The 25,283-nt window shown below is 44.0% G+C and overlaps 1 long non-coding RNA gene across 6 annotated transcripts in view; it reads right to left on the minus strand.

Annotated features, from left to right (window-relative positions):
- The window catches only part of LOC114105304 (uncharacterized), a 55,254-nt gene that overhangs the window by 4,256 nt on the left and 25,715 nt on the right, over window positions 1-25,283 (minus strand). For 4 of the 6 annotated variants that reach the window (XR_003584988.3, XR_003584985.3, XR_003584987.3 and 1 more), the window contains exons 1-2: window positions 12,828-13,161; window positions 7,896-8,087 (exon numbers count right to left, since the gene is read on the minus strand). This is a non-coding gene — a long non-coding RNA (uncharacterized lncRNA). Of the gene's footprint in view, window positions 1-7,895; window positions 8,088-12,827; window positions 13,162-25,283 lie in introns of those variants that run through there. The other 2 variants (XR_011709192.1, XR_011709191.1) reach the window with 1 other exon arrangement.

Here is a 25,283-nt window from a genome sequence, read left to right on the forward strand (position 1 = left end):
TGGGCCTCTCCAGAAATCTTCACCATGGCTGATTTTTTTTTCTTTTTTTTTTTTTATTGGTTGTTCAAAACATTACAAAGCTCTTGACATATCATATTTCATACATTAGATTCAAGTTGGTTATGAACTCCCAATTTTACCCCAAATACAGATTGCAGAATCACATCGGTTACACATCCACATTTTTACATAATGCCCTATTAGTAACTGTTGTATTCTGCTACCTTTCCTATCCTCAACTATCCCCCCTCCCCTCCCCTCCCATCTTCTCTCTCTACCCCATCCACTGTAATTCATTTCTCTCCTTGTTTATTTTCCCATTCCCCTCCCAACCTCTTATATGTAATTTTGTTAACAATGAGGGTCTCCCTCCATTACCATGCAATTTCCCTTTTCGCTCCCTTTCCCTCCCACCTCATGTCTCTGTTTAATGTTAATCTTTTCTTCCTGCTCTTCCTCCCTGCTCTGTTCTTAGCTGCTCTCATTATATCAAAGAAGACATTTGGTATTTGTTTTTTAGGGATTGGCTAGCTTCACTAAGCATAATCTTCTCTAGTGCCATCCATTTCCCTGCAAATTCCATGATTTTGTCATTTTTTAGTGCTGTGTAATACTCCATGGTGTATAAATGCCACATTTTTTTTATCCATTCATCTATTGAAGGGCATCTGGGTTGGTTCCACAGTCTAGCAATTGTGAATTGTGCTGCTATGAACATCGATGTGGCAGTATCCCTGTAGTACGCTCTTTTAAGGTCTTCAGGGAATAGTCCGAGAAAAGCAATAGCTGGGTCAAATGGTGGTTCCATTCCCAGCTTTCCCAGAAATCTCCATACTGCTTTCCAAATTGGCCGCACCAGTTTGCAGTCCCACCAGCAATGTACAAGAGTACCCTTTTCGCCACATCCTCGCCAGCACTTGTTGTTGTTTGACTTCATAATGGCTGCCAATCTTACTGGAGTGAGATGGTATCTTAGGGTGGTTTTGATTTGCATTTCTCTGACTGCTAGAGATGGTGAGCATTTTTTCATGTACTTGTTGATTGATTGTATGTCCTCCTCTGAGAAGTGTCTGTTCAGGTCCTTGGCCCATTTGTTGATTGGGTTATTTGTTATCTTATTGTCTAATTTTTTGAGTTCTTTGTATATTCTGGATATTAGGGCTCTATCTGAAGTGTGAGGAGTAAAAATTTGTTCCCATGATGTAGGCTCCCTATTTACCTCTCTTATTGTTTCTCTTGCTGAGAAAAAGCTTTTCAGTTTAAGTAAGTCCCATTTGTTGATTCTTGTTATTAACTCTTGTGCTATGGGTGTCCTATTAAGGAATTTGGAGCCCGACCCCACAATATGTAGATCGGAGCCAACTTTTTCTTCTATCAGATGCAGAGTCTCTGATTTGATATCTAGCTCCTTGATCCACTTTGAGTTAACTTTTGTGCATGGCGAGAGGAGGGGATTCAGTTTCATTTTGTTGCATATGAATTTCCAGTTTTCCCAACACCATTTGTTGAAGATGCTATCCTTCCTCCATTGCATGCTTTTAACTCCTTTATCAAATATAAGATAGTTGTAGCTTTGTGGATTAGTCTCTGTGTCCTCTATTCTGTACCATTGGTCCACCTGCCTGTTTTGGTACCAGTACCATGCTGTTTTTGTTACTATTGCTCTGTAATATAGTTTGAGATCTGGTATCGCTATACCACCTGATTCACACTTCCTGCTTAGAATTGCTTTTGCTATTCTGGGTCTTTTGTTTTTCCATATGAATTTCATGATTGCTTTATCTATTTCTACAAGAAATGCCGTTGGGATTTTGATTGGCATTGCATTAAACCTATAAAGAACTTTTGGCAATATCGCCATTTTGATGATGTTAGTTCTGCCTATCCATGAACAGGGTATATTTTTCCATCTTCTAAGATCTTCTTCTACTTCTCTTTTTAGGGTTCTGTAGTTTTCATTGTATAAATCTTTCACCTCTTTTGTTAGGTTGATTCCCAAGTATTTTTTTTTTTGAGGATATTGTGAATGGAGTGTTTTTCCTCATTTCCGTTTCAGAAGTTTTGTCGCTGATATACAGAAATGCCTTTGATTTATGCATGTTGATTTTATATCCTGCCACTTTGCTGAATTCATTTATTAGTTCTAGTAGGTTTTTTGTAGACCCTTTTGGGTCTTCTAGGTATAGAATCATGTCATCCGCAAATAGTGATAATTTAAGTTCTTCTTTTCCTATTTTTATGCCTTTAATTTCTTTCATCTGTCTAATTGCTCTGGCCAGTGTTTCAAGAACTATATTGAATAGAAGTGGTGATAGAGGGCATCCCTGTCTTGTTCCAGATTTTAGAGGGAAAGCCTTCAATTTTTCTCCATTCAGAATGATGCTAGCCTGAGGCTTAGCATACATAGCTTTTACTATGTTGAGGTAAGTTCCTGTTATCCCTAGTTTTTCTAATGTTTTGAACATAAAGGGATGCTGTACTTTGTCGAATGCTTTTTCTGCATCTATCGAGATGATCATATGGTTCTTATCTTTAAGTCTATTGATGTGGTGTATAACATTTATTGATTTCCGTATATTGAACCATCCTTGCATCCCAGGTATGAATCCTACTTGATCATGGTGCACAATTTTTTTGATGTGCCTTTGTATCCGATTCACCAGAATTTTATTGAGGATTTTTGCATCTAGGTTCATCAGAGATATTGGTCTGTAGTTTTCTTTCTTTGAGGTGTCTTTGTCTGGTTTCGGAATCAGGGTGATGTTGGCCTCATAGAATGAATTTGGCAGAGCTCCCTCTTTTTCTATTTCCTGAAATAACTTGAAAAGTATTGGTAATAATTCTTCTTTAAAGGTTTTGTAAAACTCTGCTGTATACCCATCTGGTCCTGGGCTTTTCTTGGTTGGTAGTCTTTTGATTGCTTCTTCTATTTCATCCATTGTTATAGGTCCGTTTAAGTTGTGAGTATCCTCCTGAGTCAGTCTGGGCAAATCATATGACTTAAGAAATTTATCGATGTCTTCACTATCTTCTATTTTATTGGAATATAGGTTTTCAAAATAATTTCTAATTGTCTTCTGTATTTCTGTAGGATCTGTTGTGATATTGCCTTTTTCATCCCGTATGTTAGTAATTTGAGTTCTCTCTCTTCTTCTCTTCATTAGCATGGCTAAGGGTCTGTCAATCTTATTTATTTTTTCGAAGAAACAACTTTTAGTTTTGTTAATTTTTTCAATAGTTTCTTTTGTTTCAATTTCATTGATTTCCGCTCTGATTTTAATTATTTCTTGCCTTCTGCTACATTTGCTGTTGTTTTGCTCTTCCTTCTCTAGGGCTTTGAGATGAAGTGTGAGCTCATTTATTTGTTGGTTTTTCCTTTTTTTGAGGAATGACCTGCAGGCGATGAATTTCCCTCTTAAAACTGCTTTCATTGTGTCCCATAGATTCCGATATGTTGTGTCTGTATTTTCATTTATCTCTAAGAATTTTTTGATTTCTTCCTTTATGTCTTCTGTAACCCATTGATCATTCAGTAACATATTGTTCATTTTCCATGTGATGTAGGATTTTTCCTTCCTTCTTTTATCATTGATTTCCAGTTTCATTCCATTATGATCAGATAAAATTCATGGTATTATCTCCACCCCTTTATATTTACTGAGGGTTGCCCTATGGCATTATATATGGTCTATTTTTGAGAAGGATCCATGTACTACTGAGAAAAAAGTATATCCACTTGATGATGGTTGATATATTCTATATATGTCAGTTAAGTCTAGGTTATTGATTGTGATATTGAGTTCTATAGTTTCTTTATTCAACTTTTGTTTGGAGGATCTGTCCAATGGTGAGAGAGGTGTGTTGAAGTCACCCATAATTATTGTGTTGTGGTCTATTTGATTCTTGAACTTGAGGAGAATTTGTTTTATGAACGTCGCAGCACCATTATTTAGTGCATAAATATTGATAATTGTTATGTCTTGCTGGTGCATGGTTCCTTTTAACAGTATATAATGTCCTTCCTTATCCCTTTTGATTAACTTAGTCTTGAAGTCGATTTTATTCGATATGAGGATGGCCACCCCTGCTTGCTTACGAGGACCGTGTGTGTGGTATATTTTTTCCCAACCTTTCACCTTCAGCCTGTGTATGTCTTTTCCAATCAGATGTGTCTCCTGGAGGCAGCATATTGTTGGATTTGTTTTTTTAATCCATGTTACCAGCCTATGTCGCTTTGTTGGAGAGTTTAAGCCATTAACGTTTAGAGTTACTATTGATATACGGTTTGTACTTCCAGCCATGTTTGATTATTTATCTTCTTTTTTTTTTTTTTTTGATTAGTTTGTTTCTCCATGATTAGCTTTCTCCCCGCCCTCTGTCTTTACAGAGGCACTTCCCACTGATGGTTTTGGTTATTGTTTTTCATTTCTTCTTCGTGTAGTGTTTTGCTCAAGATGCTTTGCAATGCTGGTTTTCTGGCTGCAAATTCTTTTAGCTTTTGTTTATCATGAAAGATTTTTATTTTGTTGTCGTACCTGAAGCTTAATTTTGCTGGATACAGAATTCTTGGTTGGCATCCATTGTCTTTCAGTGTTTGAAATACATTGTTCCAGGATCTTCTCGCTTTCAGCATCTGTGATGAAAAATCCGTTGTTAACCTTATTGGTTTACCCCTGAATGTAATCTGCCTCCTTTCTCTTGTAGCTTTTAATATTTTCTCTTTGTTCTGTATATTGGATATCTTCATAACAATGTGTCTTGGCATTGGTCTACTGTGATTTTGTGTGCTTGGTGTCCGGTATGCATCTACAATTTTTATATCCGTTTCCTTTTTTATTTCTGGAAAGTTTTCTGTAATTATTTCATTCAGCAGGTTACTCATTCCCTTGGTTTGAATCTCTGTACCTTCCTCTATCCCGATGACTCATAAGTTTGTTTTTTTATATTATCCCATATCTCTTGGATGTTTTTCTCGTGATTTTTTACCAGCCTTTCTGAGTTGGCTAGACTCTTTTCAAGATGATATATTTTGTCTTCATTATCTGACGTTCTGGCTTCTACTTGCTCCATTCTGTTAGTGATACTCTCAATTGAGTTTTTAATTTGGTTTATCGTTTCCTTCATTTCTAGAATTATTGTTTGATTTTTTTTATAATCTCTATCTCCTGATAAAGATGCTTAACTTCTTCTTTTATCTGTTTATGTAATTCAATTTCAATGTGCTCTTTCACTGTTTGGATTTGCTGTCTCGTATCCTCTTTAAGGTTCCATTCCATCTGTCTAAGGTATTCCTTGAGATCTTTATGTGACCATTTTTCTAATGACTCTAGATCCTCCTGAATATTTAGGCTGTCCTTCATTGTTTGTACTCCTTTTCTTCCTTGCTTTTTTATGCTGCTCATGTTACTTCTTGTTCTGTTTGACTGCTGAGTTACTGTTTACTCTTATAAATTTATTTGATGCTGTCGCGCTGGTTTCAATGAAGTTATCTCCTCCACCCGTGACGTCAGTTCTCTGCCAAGGAGGTATCCCGTGCAAATGGTGACCTTTCGTTCCCTTTGCCGGGTGACCAATGCAACGGGTGAGTCCTGACTGACTTTCCCAAGCCCCGTTTGAGTCCTGTGGCCCCACCATGGCTGATTTTAGGACTGTCAGCAAAAGAGTCTCTGCAAAAGAGTCCAATGTAGATAAACTTCCTATTTTTGTGTCGCCCTGTTCTCTTGGCCACTGGCTGGGAAGATACCAGCACTCCAGGTGCTGGACACCCCTTACTAGTTTTTCACAAACAGGTATCCAGTATAGTAGTTTGTAGAAATGTGCGAACAAGGCCTCTGGCCTTGAGCTGGGCTTCACAGAGATGTCTACGTTTTTAAGATAAGTTACAATTGGGCTCCATGGTAACAGCTAGTAAGGGAGAAAAGAAAGGAGAGAAGAAGTTCTCTCCTTCTCAGATGTTGTCCTTGAAGGGTTAACATGCCCAAAACAGTGAAATAAAAAGCTGCTTCTATGTGAACTTCTGCAGACTTTGAACTTCTGAGCCCCTTCCCTTACATGCTGGGTATAAAACTCTGAAACTACCTAAACTTGGGGTTCAGGAGATTAATTGAATACAGCAAAAGCTGTGCCCACTGAACCTGGCTGCAGCCAAATAAAACTGTTTCCTGCTATTTTCAGTGCCTGGCCTTGTCTGTCCCTACACACAACTGAGAATGGTTTCTATAGATGAATATGTGAAATCTATCTGATGACTGGACACACTGACTCTGAAATAAAATTAATAAAAATTCTATACCCCCCAAAAAACACTTTCTTCTCATTAATAGGCGAATGATCATAGATATCTTCACTTAGTTTTATATTTTAAACGTCTTCAATGCAAAAGAATGTTCATGGGAAGTATCTACATGACATCCTCAATTTTGCCTCTTGATCTGCGAAGCCTACAGGACACATGATCTGGCCCTTCGCAGGTGCTCTTTGTCCTTGCTTCCTGCATTCTTGATTGTGAGCAGCCAGATGCCTGTGGGACACATGCTCAGGTTCTGGAGACAACCGCCCAATGCCCTGGCAGTGACACACCCTGACAGATACATCAGGCAAGAAACCAGCAAACACTTCCTTTGTTCCTTGGTTAGTCTCTTCCTGCGGAAGAAAAGTACTTCTAGGAAATGCATTTGATGTCCATGCTCACACTCACACCTGGGGTGAAGATTCAGGGCCTGAGAGCTCAGAACAAGGACATCTCTCCTTGCTGATTAGATCTGATAACACCATGACACGGGCAAACATCCCCCATCCTCAATTCCCACCATTCTTTCTCTCTCCAACCTCTTGAACTCTTTCTAAACCCAAATCTCTACAGTGTCCTCATGGCATCACCTGCTCTAATGTGTCCTCAAGCCAAGGCAGGCTGCACTCACTGGGCCTGGAAGCCCAGGCAGATGGCCTGCATTTGCTCACCCAGACTCTCTTTCCCCTGGCTCTCTGCATGCTCCCAAAGCTGGGGTCTTCCCAGTCCTCTAGCATGTGTCTTGCCAAGTACCAAGCTCCCTGCCACACCCCTGCTCAAGCTACCCCTTGAAAGTGATAATGAAATGTTGAAGTTCATATTCTTCTAATCAGGTATTTAGATTATAGATCTGTTGATCTGATATCCATGCAGCTAAAATGAGCATTTTCTTTACTGTTTTTCACATTAAAGATGCACGCTTTGAAGAAAAATGAAAAAGTAGCTGGGTATGGTGGTACACACCTATAATCCCAACAGCTTGGGAGGCTAGGCAGGAGGATCACAAATTCAAAGCCATCCTCAGCAACTTAGTGAGACTCTAAGCAACTTAGTGAGACCCTGTCTCAAAAAAATAATAAGAAAGGGCTGACAAGGGAGTGCGTTGTAGCTCAGTGGTAGAGCACTTGCCTAGCATGCATGAGGCACTGAGTTCCATCCTCAGCACCACATAAAAATAAATAAATAAAATAAAGGTACTGTGTCCATCTACAACTAAAAAAAAATTTTTTTAAAAGAAAGGAAGGAAGGGCTGGAGATGTTGCCCAGTGGTAAAACACCCCTGGGTTCAATCCCTAGTACCAAGGGAAAAAAAAAGAGAGAAGAAAAGTGCAGGATCTATTGCTTGGAATTACTTCCCCTTTCCATCATTGTTATGATATAGAGCAAACTCAAAGCTGCAGAGAAAAGGTGTTATGGAAGGCTCTTCCAGAATAAGATGCTACCCTCAATCAAAGATGTAGACTCTAAGACACAGAGATTTCAGAGATCTTCATGTGTTTAAAAAGCGGGGCTTCTGCATGAGACCAAAGCAAGTAAAGGGACCAGACTCAATTCTCCCCTCTGACAACAATGACAATCACGCAACATAGGATTTTGGTGGACTTACACAATCATGTTGGAAGTGTTAATCCGAGTGTGGTGGAATGCCCCAGCGACTGCAGCTCTACACAGGGTTCACACACACATTAGAAGGCACGGGCTCAGCCAACGCAAGTCCAAACAAATGAGGTGTGTGGGGAGCTCAGGACCGCACTAGTCTGGAACCACCGTGGAAGTGCCTGCAGAGGAGCCGAATGTCCTAGACAGAGGTACAGGCTGCATGAGTTCTGGTGCAGATGCAGAATGGCTACTCTGATTCACTGCGGAGTCCAGCAGTGAGTGCTTTGATAAATGGTTTTGCAGTGTGATTGCTGATTTTATGTTTCAACCTAAGTCGGCTGAAGAAGGCCCAGAGAGTCAACAGAACATGAATTCTGGCTATGTCTGTGAGGGTGTTTCCAGAGGAGAGTGAACTTTTGTGTGGGCTCTCTCTTGTCAGTGAGGAGGTCCACAGAATAGGGTAGAGGAGAGTGTGGCTGTGGAGTCATTAATCAAGACCTCCAGAGGCCAAGCAGGAAGCAGGTCTAATTTTATTGAGCAGTTACCATGTATGTATACTCAGGCAGTAGCTATGCGGATTACAAGCAGCCACCAGTACAATTACTGGCCAACTGTCCCTGCGGCGACCAATCGAGGAGTGGACCATGGAGCAAGCACAGGGACTGCAACACATGGCCCCACACCCAGGGCTGTGCCTATGGGGTAAGCGGTTTTCCACTCACACGACTAGCATGGGGGAGTGGTTTGCCACTCAGACGCCCTCAACATATGCCACGTACACAGTACTCCATGCACTTGTCCCCACATCTCCCCGCTCTGACTGTGCTGCCAGGACTTCAGCCAGCATTGCTGTTTTTCATTCGGTGGTCTTTACATGGTTACATAAGCATCTCACAACACAAGAAAATACTATCACTATTATAAACAGTAAGGCCAGGGTAACGGCATTATAAGATTAGTAATTTGGCTATCAGGTTTTTTCAATGTTCAGTCAAGCCCTAGTAAAAGGAAGAGGTTGTCAAGATAGACCCTTAGTCTCATTGATTTTGACAATTGTCTTGGTAAGGTTATGCAGAGTCATAACATAGTTTGCATCCCAAGAACGCTTAATATACTGAGAAATATTGGAGAAGTGTAAGGTTACATTTTCAGATACAGCACATTGGGTGACCCAAATACTATAAAATTTAGGGACACAAGTGAGCCTCTGTAATATAAACAGAATATCTAGTTGTTCCTGGTGAAGGTCTAGTTCTTCCTGAATGGCTAAAATAGTGGCTTGGGACAGTTTATTTAAGTCATTTTGAACAGCAAAGGCTTCTGCAATGGCAGTACACAAATTGTTTACAGTCTGAGCAGTCTGGATAATCTGAATGAGCGAAGCAGCAGCAGTGGCTGTGGTGGCGATGGCAGCAGCTACCAGGACAATAATTCCAGCGATGATGAGGCTAATTGCTCACTTTGTCTAGTGTAGGGTCTCATTCAGAAGATTCTTCATCTCTATGTGGGGCGTGGGGCTGATTATTGCAGTCCCTGTGCTTGCTCCACTCTCTGGACAGGTTCACTGAAAGCCAGATTGCTGGGGATACTCTGAGGATAAATATACGTTTAGCTTTCACAGCAGGGGTTAGATAATTTGTGAGCCAGGAGGATGTATTGACTGCACAAGGGACCTCTGTACAATTGATATTTATGCCATCAGTATCATTGATTATTAGCATGGCAAAGGGTGGTATAACACAAGCCTGTACATAGCGGGTATGGGTATAATTTGGTACAAAGGCAAATCCATGGTCAGGGTCTGGACTCAATATCGACCCATTCATCCAGCCAGCTACTGCCCATTTGATGGGTCTAGCAGCCAGCAATATTGGCATGAAATCCCTCATGCCATACTGATTTCCTGCATACCAGTTGGTAACAGCTTGTCCCGTGTAGCAGGTACTACAGTAGCCCATATTGTTTGGGGGCACATTAGTTACATTCCAGGGAGCTGCGCCTGCCCAGGCACATAGATATTGTTCTTCCTTGGAGAAATTCCTCTTATCTAGGAGATAAGGTGTGGCAGTGACACATTGATTCCATGGGATGCTATCATTATCTGAGCGGGGGGGGGGGGGCTTTCTAAAAGAATTGTTGGGCATGTTGGCAGCAAGGGTTTCTTGCATTTGCCATGGGGGAGTCTATGGGTATAGGTAGCATTGAGTATAACTTTAAGGTCATTGAGAGATAGCCCAATATATGACTTATTATAGTTATCTACAATAGTTTTATTGGCAAGAGCAAAACAGAGAACTGCCTGGATTATAGGTTTTATTATATACTATGGAGAGACAAATGGGCAGAGTAGGTATGGAAAGGCTAGTGTTCCAGGGTACAGTTATCTCCTGGATGGATAACTCAGGATCAATAAGGTTGGAATTATTAGAGAAGAGCTTGGATAAAGCCCCTTCCCAATTAGCCACTGCTAAAGGTGGTGGCCTAGTGACCAAAGCTCAATTTAACTCATGGGAGGTTTCACTGTTAGCGGTGAGCATTGAACACACTAGGACCATTGTCGTAGGCCCAGGGATGGGGTTGCCACCAGGCAGAGGGGCCAATCCACTGGCTCAGTCAACAAGACCTTCAATATCACCCCAGGTTACTTTATGTGAGGGCCGTTTGCGTTGTTGAGGTCTTTGCTTGTGAGGTTTCTCCTCCAGAGTCGGTTCCTTCATCTTCTTGGTTGGTGGTTCTGGGGTCCAGGGCTTAACTTTCTGGCAGGCACCCAGATGGGATAAGGCTCTTGTTAACATATGCCCTCCACCCATGGTTAAGAGGGGCCCCAGACCATCGCATGCATTTGTTATGGGATTCTTTCATGAAACCATAGGTAGATGGGAGGGCCCCAAGAGGGGGGCCAATGCTTAGGGGCTGCTACTTCTATAGAAATTTTTGAAAGTGAAAGAAAATTTAAAGCAAATAAGATTCTTTAAAGGCATCATGAGGGGACTTGGTATAGTTTCCCCCTCTGTTTTGTAGCATGATCTTTAATTCCTTGTGTGTTCTTTCTATGATGCCTTGAGTCTAAGGGTTATAGGGAATCCCAGTTAAGTGCTGTATATGCTAACCATTGCAAATCACTTGAAATGTCTTGCTGGTATAGGCTGGCCCTTTGTCAATTTTAATAGACATGGGAGCATCCATAATTTCAAAACATTGAAGTAGATGGGAGATGATCTTTTTATGGTTTCTCCTGTGTAGGCTGTGGCCATTACACAGCCTGAATAGACATCAAAAATTACATGAATATATGTTAAATTTCCAAAAGGAGCAAAATGAGCAACATCCATTTGCCATAAAGAATTAGATTTTAACTCTTGGGGATTCACTCCGGCAGGTTTTAAAGGGCCAATGGAGAGAAAATGTGCACAGTTTTTGCAGTCTCTGACTAGCTGTCTGTAAGCCTCCTTAGTCCTGCTTTTATGTAATTGCCATGGCTACGGGCTACAGAGAGGCTTGAGCTGCTTGTGTCCCTCTATCCAGGGTGACCAAAATCCATTCATCCAGTTTTCCATTTCATACTGGCACCTCTTCTGCTTTATGTTCCTTATTTAGTCTGTCCCAGATCAATTTCTTGGCTGAGGTCACCCTAGCTCCTTCATGAGACACTTTTCTTCTACCACCTTGTTTACTCTGTCAATAAACTGTGGCAAGTCCTCAGTGACTTTCTTCCTTAAGCCCTATATGGAAACTGTACCTTCCCCAGCTGGTAACTTCCTCCAGGCTCTCAGAGCACAGAGCCACACCTGATCAAAATAATTTGGTGGGCCTGTGGCTTGTACAGCAGGAGAACTGTAGATTCTCATTCCCTGCAAGCATTCAGCTGGGAGGTTAACATTTGTGGTGTGGTTATGATCCCCCTGCTATTCACATTCATCATAGAAAAATGCCTTCCACTTCAAAAATGTTGCCAGCTCAAGAGCTACTTTGGCTAGGTCTTTCCAGTCTTGAGGGCAATTAAGTTCAAGACTGAGTGATTTGAGAATTTGCTCTGCAAATGGCCCCCCAGGGCCCATCCTCTTTCACTGTCTTCTTTAACTCCTTCAGGGTACCCAATGTGTGTGGATACCAAATGGCAAGGCGCTGTGGTATGGGGGCTGTGTTGACTGGGAAGGCTTGTACTACCTTACCCCACTTCTCATCTCTTACATAGATATTCTAAAGGATCTCTGGCCTCCTGGAATGGGTTTCTGGGAGACCATGGCTTAGGCCTGTCTGGTGGCCTAGTCATTTCCAAACTGTCATAGCCCTTTGCTGGCTTTGGCGTTGCCTCATAAGGAGGCAGTTACCATTGACTCAGGGAAGGATATAATCTTTGCCTGTCTGTAGAAGGCACACCTGCACCATTTGTGGTCACCTCTTCCTGCTCATGAAGGCTAGAGGTACCATTTCCTGTCTGTCTCCCTCCTGTAACTGTTGTGGTTGCTTGCGTTGAAGTAGATTCTCGCCCCTGCTTTCCTGTGCCTGCTGCAGTTGCTTGCTTTGAGGTAGATGGTCTCCCGCCTTTTTCCCCCTATCTTTCACAGCCTCATCTTCCCTCAGGGCCATCATTATATGACAATAGTCTATGGCAGGGCCCCTTAAACTTTGCTGAATGGCTGTCACAATAGGAAAAAAAATGTAGTGGTAAAATATTCCCCTGTTTCATTTTAGCTTGTCCCGCATTTGCCATTATCTTGTCCCATATAGTAGGATAAGAAACATCAGCAGCATCGATTAAGGGTTAGTGTTGATAACCCAGAACTTCTGGGCTTCTCTCTTATTCATGATTAAGCCTCTAGTATCTAAGAGAGTGCGCAGCACTGGCAGCTGCAAGTCTGTGGTGGAACTCTGTAGGTTCCTCATTTCCCCTTTCTCACTGCTCTGTGAGGGGCCACACCCTGTCTTATAGGCTTACCTCAGACCCTTGCTCAGGTGCCAGCGGCGTGGGTTCTCTCATCCAGCAAGGAGGTCCATGGAACAGAGTAGAGGAGATTGTGGCTGCAGAGTCGTGGAGTCGCGGAGTCGTGGAGTCTCAGAGTCTTTGTTTCTTCTGAGAATATCTGTCTAAGATTGGGTTTAATGCTGATACCAGTGAGCCAAGACCAAGCAGGAAGCAGGTCTAACACAGCTACCATGTTACTCAGGCAGTAGCTAAGAAGATTACAAGCAGCCACCAATACAATTGCTGGCCAACTGTCCCTGCAGCAACCAATTGAGGAGTGGGCCATGGAGCAAGCACATGGACTGCAACACGTGGCCCCACACCCAGGGCTGTGCCTATGGGGTAAGCGGTTTTCCACTCACACGCCTAGCATGGGGGAGTGGTTTGCCACTCAGACGCCCTTAGCATATGCCATGTATGCAGTACTCCATGCACTTGTCCCCACAACCTTTGAATTGGTAAACAAGGTCCCAGGTACTGGGGAGGTAATGACCTCCTGGGAGCATGTGGGCACCCCCACATGATGCGGGTCCTGAAGAGAGCAAGGTGGTGCAGGAGGAGGGAGCTGGGACCTCCCCTCCCTGCCCTGGATCTTAGTGCTCTTGGTTCTCAGGCCTTCAGACTTGACATGAGTGAGGCTACAGGCTTGAAGACATCAGATCTCAGGACTGCTCAGCCTCCACACTTACATGAGCCAAACCTTTTAATAAATCTCCTCTCACAAACATCTCTACATGTACTATGGATTCTGTTTCTCTGGAGATCTCTGATTGACCCAAGCAGTTTCTTTTAAAGTTGAACATTTACCTACTTTATGATCCTGTCATTCTACAGGAATTTACACAACAGAAATGAAAAAGTATGTCCTTACAAGACACATACAGGTGTTTTGTTTATTAGCCAAAAATTAGACACAATTCAACTTTCCATCAGTAGATGAATGGATAATGATGGTCTCTCCACATGATTGAATGTACTCACAAATACAAAAAAAAAAAAAAAAACAAGCTCTTGATATTTGCAACATAAAGAAATAAGCCTCATTTCTGGTTTAAATTTTAAATAATTGTACTTAGTGAAATAAACCAGAACCCCCCCCCCCCCATACATACTGTGTGGATTCATTTATGTACAATTCTGGAAGTTGCAAATAAAGGAATGGTGATAGAAAGCAGGATCTGTGTTTCCCTGCAGGTGACAGGGACTGAAGAGACTTTGGAAGGGAAGAGGTAGTCATGTTTTTGTTTTGGGTTTTGCAGGTGTGTACACGTGTTAAATTATCAAAAAATCCAATATATGTGCATATTATTGCATTTCTTTTCATAAATCCAATAAAAGTTATACAGTATCTTTTACTGAAGTTGATATATACACTGTATGGAGTCAGGGCCATTCTGTATGTAGACTGTCTACAAAGAGTTCTCTTCAGCAAGTTGTCTTAAGGTATCATAAAACATTTAAATCTCATGGGAAATGAAAAAGTTGAATTTAAAAACAGCTGTTTTCCACTTGACATCATAAACGCATCTCAGTTCTAATGATCACAGGAATCATCATTCCTTAATTACTCTTGGAATCTTAATTTTTTCTGTTAAAAAAAATCTTTGTTTCTTCTGAGAATATCAGTCTAAGATTGGGTTTAATGTTGATACCAGTGAGCCTAAGAACATGAGGTTTCTATAACTTTTATTTCCTGGCCTCTACACCTTTGCATTCCCATGAACTCAACTCCAACCTTACTAGTGTCATCACCTGGCTATGGTTTATCCATGTATTCATCAACCATCCCTCTGTCCATTCACTCATCATTTCATCCATCCATCCATCCATCCTTCTTCATCCATTCATCCTTTATTCATGCATCCATTCTTCATGCATCCATCTATATCCATCCTTTCTTCCTCCCTCATGCATCCCTCCATATATTCACTGATCATTCCATCCATCCTTCTTTCCTTCATCTACCCATCCATCCATCCTTCCTTCCTCCCACATGCATGCATCCATCCATTCACTGATCATTCCACCCATCCATCCTTCATACATCCATCCTTCCTTCCTCATGTGTCGTGACCCCTTGCCCGCAAGGAAGACGCAACTCAGGAATCTTCTTTCAGCAGTTTATTCAGGTCCCTGATATTTCTTCTTCCTCCTCTCGGATGCCCCTCCCAGCCTTAATAAAGCATCTCAAGCCCCAATGCAAAGCTGCCACGTGGAGCTTTCTCATAGGGTGATAAGGGATTATGTGCCAACTCTCCAAAAAAGGAGTTGTTTATCACAGGCCACAGTGGAAGCCGGCGCCATCTTCTAATGGCGGCCACGGTCTATAGGAACGGCTCACCACACTCATGCATCCATCCATCCATTCACTGATCATTCCATCCTTCCTTCCTTCATGTATCCATCCATCCTTCCATTCTTCCACCCATCCATTTATTATCCATTCACTCATTCATCCATGTATTCCTCCATTCTTCTGTTCATCCATTCATCCATAGAACCATTCACTAATTCACTCACGCATCCTACATTCATCCATTTGTCCACTAATTCATCCATCCATTCATTAATCCTTAACTCATCCATCCATCTTTTCTTCCATCCACTCACCATCACTCACTATCCATCTGTTAATTCACTGATCTGTCTACCTAACCAGCCAGCCAGCCAGCCAGCCAGCAGATGATGACTGAAGGTCAACTCCACACAAAGTGGCTTCAGGCTATGTGGAAAGAACTATGAATAAAAAAAATAAAATAAAAATCTCCATTGGCAGCAGCTTTACTATACTGCTGCTTCTCCTCTTCCTGCCCCCTCTGGGGACTGCACCTTCCTCACCAATGGCTCCTCAATGACAACCTCCAGAGAATGCTCCTGACTGGACCCTTTCCTGGGTGGCCAGAGAGCTCTGGGAGATGTTAAGGGACACCTGTGGCCTCAGGGCTCTCTGTTCACCACCTTGATCTCTCTCACTGGGCCAGACATTGCCCACAGCAGCTCCTGCTCTCAGAACAGTGGCAGAAGCCAGGACCAGCCAGCTGCAGCCCCAGTTCCACATTGTACCCTGGAAGCACCTGGTATCCAGCAGGCACTTCAGGCAGAAAGAGGCAGAAAACCCGACTCAGAGCTGCTCACAGGGACGGGAACTTGCTGGCTCCAGTAACTGAGCAGTTCAGGATGCAATAGCTGGGGTGAAGACTGACTCAGGCCACAAGCAGCAACTCCCAGATGGGGCTCTTGGTCCATTTCTGGGCTCCACATCCTTCCCCATGATTCACCACTTCCTGGCAATCAGTTAGCTGTCAGGGTCCAGGCTTACTCCCTCCCAGCTAAGTTCCATATTCACGGAATGAACAAACAGCCTGGATCAGGCAGAGGCAGCAGGTGGATCAACTCCCTGGGAGAATTCCCAGGGGACAGGAATGGAACAGGGAAGGAGGGAACATTCCTGGAAGTCAAGGTAGCTACACAGGGGGCTAAGGGGCCAGATGTCCAGAATCCAGGACTCAGCTCAACTGCATGTGGCTGGCTCCTTCCTGCTCTTGGACAGAACTACCAGCCTCTGGTACAGGCCCTGTTCCCTCAGGCAGTGTTGTGGGACAGATGAGGCTGGACATCAAGGAATTAGCAGGAACTAGGTTCATTGGCTGCAGCCAGGTTCAGAAGGGAGGCTTTTGCCACAGTTCATCAATCCCCCTGAAAACTGAGTTCAGAAAGTTTTTGAACTTTGTACCCAGCATGTAGAGGGAGGAACTCAGAGGCTCACAATCTGCAGAAGTCCACACAAAAGCAGCTTTTCCACTGTCCTGGGCATTGAACCCAGGCCTGGATACAGAAATGTAAACACCTCTGAGGAGGCCTTGAGTCAGTCTTTCTTATCACATACTGAGTGGGATGCCTGCTGCAAGGGCCCTGCTGCCGACACCAGCACACCAGGCCTCATGCACCCCAGCCAGGGTACACACGGCCACCTGCTGCCAGTGTCCACCAGCAGTCCCTGTGGTCCCCAGCAGGTCTGTGAGGCCACAGCTCCCAGGGCGGATGCCTTGTGTCTCCACCGGGTCACACCACAGGCAGCCTGGCCTCACACCCAGCCCAGGTCTGCAGACTGTGGCTGTTGGGGAGGGAGGATCCACAAAGACATTGCCATGTTTGGAACCAAAATAGCTTCTCACATGAGAGAATCTTCTCTCAGTGGCCAAAATGTGATGCTTTTACATTAACACAGAAGCCCAACAAGCCAAGTTATGGATGAGTGCTCTGTGGATGCACCTGCAGTGTACCAACTCAGCAGACAGACCTGCTTCCCACTTAAAGAGACACTGCAGGATGAAGTTCCGTGTGGCTGCTTCCTCAGGTCCAATCCCCTCCTGCTGGCCCTCTCTCTTTCATTTGACCCAATGTTCCCTCTTAAACCCAAGTGACCAGTGCAGGTAGGGCGGCCTTGACCCAAGTCCTAAGAACTCATGGGGCAGGCCCTCGCCTCCTGGGCATGAGGTATCATAGAAGTGGGTTTCCACCAACTCAGGCTGGCAGACGCACCCACAGACTCCATTCCACCAGAATAGCCTTCAGTGCCAAACAAGGTGGCCTTCAGGGACACAGTTCCCTAGGCGCCATCGTGTGCCTGGGGCACGGTGCTCTTCAGAGCAGAGAAGGACTGCAGATGCAGATGCCTAAGTAAGCAGCATTTTACCCTCGTCCTCACCTCACCCCTCTGCTGGCATGTAACCCTTCCAGCCAAACAGTTCATGTGAACATATAATGTGGTTTAAAGTCACACATCACATCGGGGACATTTTAATGGTTGCTTTCTCTCTAGAATGCTCCATTAGTGTGTGCACAGTGCTGAGTAGCTTCAGAATGAATTTCTCTCTTTTCTTTCAAAAGAACTTTGACCAAATGATTTATTTCTGCCATTAAATTGGGCACCAGTGCCCAGGCCATATTGGCCAGGAGGTGCCGGCTCAGATGCAGCCTCCAGGTCCTTCCAGATGCTGCCAGCTGCAGCTGTGAGGCTCCGTGTTCACTCCAGCAGAAAACCCCTGGAGGAGGGACACTTGTCAGGGGCAGGGCACCCTGACACATGTGCTCAGTCTGTCCCCTGTGATTTCTTGGTCCCAAGGGCTTTTCCTTCCAAGGTCTGGTGCTAGCTTTCCTTGAGTCTCTGCTCTTATTTATCTCCCTGCTCCTCGTGAGCACAGGACTGAACAGCACTCTTTGTCCATTCACTGGGGGATCTGGCAGGGACAGAGAGGCTGGTCTGGTATGCATACAGGGCAGTGTATCGACTGGTGCAAAGCCAGGTCTTGGTGCAGAGAAGCACCAGTCATGTGCCCAGAGATATTCACTGAAATCAGAGGCCCTGCTGGGACCCCCAACCACTCTTGAGGGCAGAGCCTGCAGGACCCCTCTCCACTGCCAAGCAGGAGGAGGGCTACAACCTGAGGGCTTGTCCTCCCACAGCCTGGGCTAAGTAGCATCCAGGGCTCAGCCTGCTCAGAACAGTCCTATCAACAAGGTAGACCCTGAGAAATTGGCCCACCAGGACCCTGCTTGATCTTCTGTGGCCATCTGCCAGTAGAGCCAGACTCTGAGCCAGCACTTCAAGCAGCAAGTCTGCTGCTGAGAAAGACCCTGTGCCTCAGGAAGGGACCTCTTCCAACCTCAGACCTGCAGGTGAAGGTCTTGTTGTTCTCACCAAAATATGTCTTTATTGTGGTTCAATCATTAGGAACTAAATCCACCCAAAATTGACATTGTAAGGTGATCCCCTGTCCCCTGCCCACTGCCTAATAGTGGAGGGCCTGTTCTCTGGGGAGAGTGCCACTCAGGAGCCTGAGGTGAACTTCCCCCTTCCCCTGCCCTGCAGAGTGGCCCTAAGGTTTGGGGATGGAGCTGAGGTGCCCACCTCTCCCAGTCAGGAGGACAAAGTGCCCTTCACAAGAAACCCAAGGACCTCTGGGGTGAGTGCCACCTGGCTCCTGTGTCTCAGCACATCATCTTTCCCATCCCTCTGCAGATGGAGTAGGCTGGAACCCTACTCCAGGGGCAACACTCATCCCAAAGCCAGTGAGGCATGTAGGGACATCTGTGGGAGACACATGGGCAATTTGAAGGCCCCAAGGTTCCCCAACGTGGCCTCTTAGAGGCTGACCCTGAGAGGGAGAGACTTTGAGGAATTCCCCAGAAGTAACCCTCTCATCACTTCCCTGACACCAAAAGTGAGTCAGCAACTTCTAAGGGATTTTTGTGCTGACAGTACCACCCTGAGGAGCTCAGGGACTCCAAGGATGCCTGGCTCTGTATGCAGGCATGAGACTGGGAGGGAGTTGTCTATATGCCGGGGAAAGCGGTGGGACCTTCTAACCAGCGTGAGGTGAATAGCATCAGAGCTGCCTGCAAGCACCTCCTAGAATCCCTGTCAGGCACTCAGACCTCCAGAAGGAATCTGTGCCATTCCTACATCACATCGCACTTCCATGGCTGCCCACAGGGTCCCTCAAAAGCCTCTGGCCTGGTGCTTTCACTGCTGCAAAATGTTGCCATAAAGAGGGTTTAGTCAGTTTTTTTGCTGCTGTGACCAAAAGCCTGAAAAGAATAATTTAAGGAAAAAAAGTCTACTCTGGGGCTCAGGATTTCAGAGGTCTCAGTCCATAGAAGGCTGGCTCTATTGGTCTGGGCCTGAGCTAAGGCAGCTCATCATGGTGGAGGGTGTGGGGGAGGGAAGCAGCTCAGGACATCTCACCAAGAAGCAGAGATAAGATATACACCCCAAAGGACAAAATATACATCTCAAAGCCATGTCCCCAGGAGCCCAGCTCCTTCAACCACCCCCACCTGTCTACAGTCACCACTCAGTTAATCCCTGTCAGGGGATTAATGCAGAGATTAGTTTAAGGCTCTCATAACCCAATCACTTCACCTCTGAACTTTCTGTATGTCTCACACATGAGCTTTTGGGGGACATCTAATATTGAAACTATAGCATTCCACTCTTGGCCCCAAAAAGCTCATGCTCATCTCATAATGAAAAATACATTGAGTCCATTTCCAAGAGTTCTGTAATCTTAACAATTCCATCATTACCCAAAGTCCAAGTCAAAAATCTCTGGACCCAAGGCAAACTCTCAGCATGAGCTTTTGTAAAAATCAAAAGTTATGGAATGGGACTGTAGCTCAGTGGCAAAGCACTTGACTAGCACATGTGAGACACTGGGTTTGATTCTTAGCAACACATAAGGAGAAATAAATAAAGAAAGACATTCTATTCATCTACAACTGCAAAAAAAATTAAATCAAAACTTACATGTATTCAGTATATCCTGGCACAAAGTAAACAGAAGGGAGAAATAGGGGCATAGAAAGAAGGATGGAAACAAAACAAAACTGAAATCCAGTTGGGCAAACAACTCTTGTAGCTCTACCTCCAGCATCCATAGCACAATATAATGCAGTATTATATAGCAATATAATGCTCTATCTACACCCCGTGGCCTTGCTGGCTGCAGCCCACATGGCCTCTCTGTTGGCTTATCTGCTTGATGCCTGAAGCTTCCTTTAGCAGACATTCCACATTAGTGGCATCTTTTAATCTCAGGGGTCTCCACTACAGCTTTGGTTTCCTTCTCACATCTCCATACATCTCCCTCTCAGGGCATTTCACAGGGACTCCAACCCTGCTGCACTATTTCTGGCCTCCCAGGTTTCTCTTTGAAATCTCAGTGGAAACTTCCATGACACCCTAATTCCAGCATCCTGCAATCCTGCAGAATTAGCACCACATAGTTGATGCCAACATCTGCTGCCTTCTTGAGGCAGTAGCCAAGCCTCCAGGGACTACAGTTGCTGCAGCCCCTGAGTGCCCAGGTGGCTGAGCATGGTGAAACAACTTCTTAAACCCCCTGTGCAAGAAGTGTGCCTCACTGGTATCTTCCCAAAGTAATTTTTACTTTCAGTCTCTTGAGCCCTAGATGGGTGTGGTCTTACCAATTCCTGAGATGTCCTCAAGTCATCTTTCTTATTGTCTCTGAGCAAAGTCTTTAGAATTTCTTTAATTGTGGTAATGTCTCTTTTTTTAATAACTTTATTTTATTTATTTATTTTTATGTGGTGCTGAGGATCGAACCCAGGGCCTCACATGTGCTAGGCGAGTGCTCTACCACTGAGCCACAATCCCAGCCCCAATAGTGGTAATGTCTTTAACAGCTGCAATTTTCTTAGCCCCAGTTTTACTCCCACCTTTCAAGTCCCAGTATTTCAAATCTTTCTGCTCTGCTTTCTGGTCCTGAATACCACAATAAGTTTGGCTAAGAGCTACCACTAGTACCCGTGCCACAGCCTGAATACTCTGCTGCTTAAATTTCTTCTACCAGATTAAGAAGTCCATTGCCTTTAAATTCAGTCTCACAGAAAGTCTCAGGACATGGGTAAAATGCAGACAACTTCTAAACCAGAAATGACCTCTAGTCCGATTTTCACAAGAGTCCTCCTTTTCCTCTGAAACCTCTTTACTGTCCACAGTCCTATCCACATGCTGGTCTTCTGAACTCTCATCAGAATCACCAGTTTGTACCTCTAAACTTTACAAAATTCCTCCCACAAATTCCAAAGCTTCAAAAGCTTCTGAACCACCTGGTCAGGTGAGTCACAGCAACAGCCCCACTCCCAGTTCCAATTCTGTTTTAGTCAGCTTTTTAACTGCTGTGACAAAAAAAAAAAAAAAAAAGGCCTGATAAGAACAATTTTAGGAGAAAATGTTTATTTGGGGGCTCATAGTTTCAGAGGTCTCAGTCCATATAATGCTGACTCCATTGCTCTGGGCCTCAGATGAGGTAGAACATTATGGCAGAAGTGTACAGTGCAGGAAAGCAGCTCAGAACATGATGATCAGGAAGCAGACAGAGAGCTAAACTCAGCTCACAGATATAAAACTCAATGGCATGCCTCCAGGGACCCACCCCTCCAACCACACCCAGTTAATCCTTATCAGGGGATTAATGCACTGACTAGGTTAAGGCTCTCAGAATCCTATCACTTCACCTCTGGACTTTCTTGCATAGATTCACACATGAGATTTTTTGGGGAAGCCTCACATCCTAACCACAGCAGATGGGGTTTCTGTGTCACAGGGCAGATGCTATAATCCCCTGGGCCATAGAGCCTTCAAATAGGCCACCATAGCTGCAGTGTCCACCAGCTACAGCAGGCTGTCACTGTCACTGTCTTGAAGTCTGCCTGCTCCTTCCTTCCACTGGTGGCTGGATCTTGCCTTTTTCCTGTGTCCACACTCTGTGTCAAGTGCAGCTGCTCTGCCAGGCATTCCAAGCAGCTCAGTTGCCTGCCTATGCTTAGCCTGGCTCTTGCTTGTCTCTCATCTGAGTGAGACTGAATGTGTCTCACATCTTTATTTATTGTTGTTTAAATCCAAGAACAAAATGTGCAATGTCATGACATTCTGGTTTTGAGGTAAAGTGGTCAGAAGGGCAGGCTCACCTCACTGGACCTCAAGAATGTGCTAGCTGGCTCTTTTTGACCTTACAACACTGACCCCCTTGACCTTCATTGAACGGAATTCCCCAGAATTTTTAGTTCCCCAATAAAAGCCCTCTCCCTAGTGTGCTCGCTCTCTCTCACTAGCCTCTTTTGTAAAACCTCGCTGCCCACCTGGGGAGCTTGAGGCTGAGGGATCAAGGAGCCATCCCTGGAGCTGGTTTAAAGGTAAAACTGTGTGTCTGTGTCTTTAATTCAAACTCCCTGAAAATTTTCCTGTGTGACGGAACCATTCCCCTCTGCACTGGCCGCGGACTAAGTGTGGCACCCAATGTGGGGCATGCAGGTTAAATTCTAGGTTGAGTGGAGAAGCACGCCATATAAATTTATTGGATTGTGACAAATTGTTGTAAGGAGGTAGCAGACAGTTTGGAGCCAAGGATGTTAAAGATTAATAATGGGAAATTCAGCTTCAACAGATAAGGACATGTATTTAACTATTTTGGAGACTGTAATTAATCAAAAAGGAAAACAGGTCAAAAAGAGCCAGCTAGCACAGTTTTTAAAGATGGTTGGTGAGTTTTGTCCATGGTTTTGTGATCAAGATTTACGTACTTGGGAGAGAGATTAGGAAGAAAATTACATAAAGCTTGTCTGTCTACTGAATTACCCAACAGTACTATCAATAATATTCAGAGGATTTGGACTACATTAGAAATTTGCTTCTTTGATGACTTGGGCCAGAATCCATAGCCCCCAGAAGATCTATTGAAAGGGATTCAAAGAGCAATCAAATCTATAGAAATGAAAAAATTGCCTGAGGCTAAAATAATCTATCTTCCTTTATCGAATTTGAGAGCAGAATCAAATTCCTTTCAAATTACCCATCAGGCGAATAACCTTGGAGCCAGACCCAAAACTGAGAGGTTAGCTCCACTCGAGCTAGACCCGATTAGTCACTTAGAAAAACATCTTTCCTGAAATCCCAGAGGAAAACCATATAGAAAAGCCTCCAGAGGGATAGATAATCCTCCTCAGAGGGAAGAGAACCACCAAGAGAGAATTTCTAGAGAGGTGGAGAATCCTCCTCCTCAGAGCTTTGGGAAACAAAGCCAAGATGGTGGAGAGGAAGGAGACACGGATGAGTCTCAGACCAAAGGAGATAAGTCAGACAGTGAAATCCAGGAATTACCAGGAAATTTTAACAGATTACGTCTAGCAGGGCCTGCTCCAGCCATTTAGGTTCAGCTGCTTCCAGTTAGGACAAATTTTAATAGGTACTCTGAGCTAGCAATGACCTTCCTTACACCGTTACAACATGGATTCAGGAGAGCTCAGGAGGCTGGTGAGGACTTTAGTGGATTTCAATTTTTCCCAGTTTTTGAACAGGTTATCAATCAAGACCAGTGAGTCCGCGTTCATGCTGTAATACCATTTAAAACTATCAAGGAGTTAAAAAGTGCTTGTGATGTATATGGTCCTAATTCGCCATTTATGCAAAGCTTGCTTGAGACAATTTGTCATCAGCCACTCCCTCCAAGTGACTGATTCTCTATTGCATGATCTTGTTTTAGCGGTGGAGATTTTTTGCTTTGGAGGTCATATTGGTCCGATTATTGTTCGGAGCAAGCAGAGAGAAATAGAAGGCAAAATATTGAAACCCCCTTAGAAATGCTTTTGGGGACGGGTAAATTTGTAGACTTGGAAAGATAGTTGAATTACGCATTTGCAGTTTATGATCAGATAACCACATGTGCTAAACACGCTTGATGACAAATTAACTCCCAGGACCAGTCTAGTTTGGTTTTAACTAAGGTAAAACGCAGATAAACTTTACTCAGACTTTGTGGCCCACCTGTATCAGACGACTAACAGGTCAATCGGAAACCCAGGTGCTTGTGAATTTATCATCAAGCAGTTAGCATTTGAAAATGCAAATAAACTTTGTCAGATGTTCTCAGACCCCATAGGAAGAAAGGAACAGTTTCAGAATTCATTCGCTTGTGCTCAGATATTGGCCCAGCTCAATTACAAAGCTTTACCCTTGCAGCCACCTTGAAACAAGCATTTCAACCTCAGTAGACAGTACACCAGTCCCGCAGACAATATTTTAATTGTGGGAGAAATGGTCATTTTATGTGAGCCTGTGAAATTCAGTGCCATAAGGCCAGGGCTCTTCCTGTTTCATCAGCGCCATTGCGAGAGACCACATGGCGGGGGAGAAAATCAACCAATATGGCGTCAGTCCACCTCCATTTTGGCCTTCACTTCTGCCTAATAGGGAGTCAAAAAACTTCCCATTGGCCCCTCCTGGGGCTGAAAAAACAGGGGAAACAAAAGAGAGGTTGCAGGGCCTGACGTTATCCCAGCCGCATTTTTACTGGCACGAACCACCCAGACAATCCTTTTATGACCAGCAATGGTAAACTGACTTAGTGCCTAAAATAGGACCACAACAAATTCCTACCAGAGTTTTTGAGCCATTTCCTGCAGGAAATATAGGGTTAATCTTGGGACATAGCAACTTAAAACAGGCAATCCAGGTGCTACCAGGAGTTGTGGACTCTTATTTTAGTGGTGAGATAACAGTTACTGTAAAATCAGACTATGCCATCCGGCTTTCTACTGAGAATACAATAGCTCAATTGATTCTTTTGCCCTGTTATTCCGTCGATTGTCTGGATAGAACCTCAATTCCCAAATTGCTGGACAGAGTGTACTGGGCTTAATTAGTATGACAGGAGTGCCCCCTGATGGAACTCAAAATTAATCATAAAAAATTCAAAGGGGAGTTAAACACTGGAGTGGACAGGTCCGTCTTGTCTCACGAATTCTGGCCTAAAACGTGGCCCTTACTGCTGGGTTTCTGTTCATGACTAAAAGGCTCAGGGGTCACTCCAGTTGAACTGGGCTAACTGGGCTGCACAAAATAACCAT

Source organism: Marmota flaviventris, chromosome 11, assembly GCF_047511675.1.
Source record: "Marmota flaviventris isolate mMarFla1 chromosome 11, mMarFla1.hap1, whole genome shotgun sequence".
In the NCBI taxonomy this organism is placed as follows: domain Eukaryota; kingdom Metazoa; phylum Chordata; class Mammalia; order Rodentia; family Sciuridae; genus Marmota; species Marmota flaviventris.